Source organism: Etheostoma spectabile, chromosome 12 (genome assembly GCF_008692095.1).
Source record: "Etheostoma spectabile isolate EspeVRDwgs_2016 chromosome 12, UIUC_Espe_1.0, whole genome shotgun sequence".
NCBI lineage: Eukaryota > Metazoa > Chordata > Actinopteri > Perciformes > Percidae > Etheostoma > Etheostoma spectabile.
This window is the reverse complement of record NC_045744.1, coordinates 25,085,194-25,085,447: the sequence shown is the minus strand read 5'-3', so window position 1 is coordinate 25,085,447 and position 254 is coordinate 25,085,194. Positions and strand designations below refer to the sequence as shown.

At 33.5% G+C, this 254-nt stretch overlaps 1 long non-coding RNA gene across 2 annotated transcripts in view; it reads left to right on the top strand.

Annotated features, from left to right (window-relative positions):
- Window positions 1-254, top strand: part of LOC116699613 (uncharacterized) — a 61,459-nt gene that overhangs the window by 24,251 nt on the left and 36,954 nt on the right. The window lies entirely within an intron of this gene.

The window sequence follows — 254 nt, the reverse complement described above, 5'->3', positions numbered from 1 at the left end:
ATAATATAATAATGCAGTTTAAAAGTAAGTGTTGTCAAGACATTGTAGAGCGCCCTCTGGTGGACAAATTAGGGAGCGCCATCACTATAACGTGGTTGAAGGGTGTTTTGTTATTTCCTTTTTCTTAAATATTTAATCATCAGAATTATTTCTCATTAAATGATTCTGTAAAATTAAAATAAATACCAATAGTTTGGAAAATGCCTATTATCGGCTGATAAATCGGTTGGACTCTAGCTGAGAGGACGTCTTGT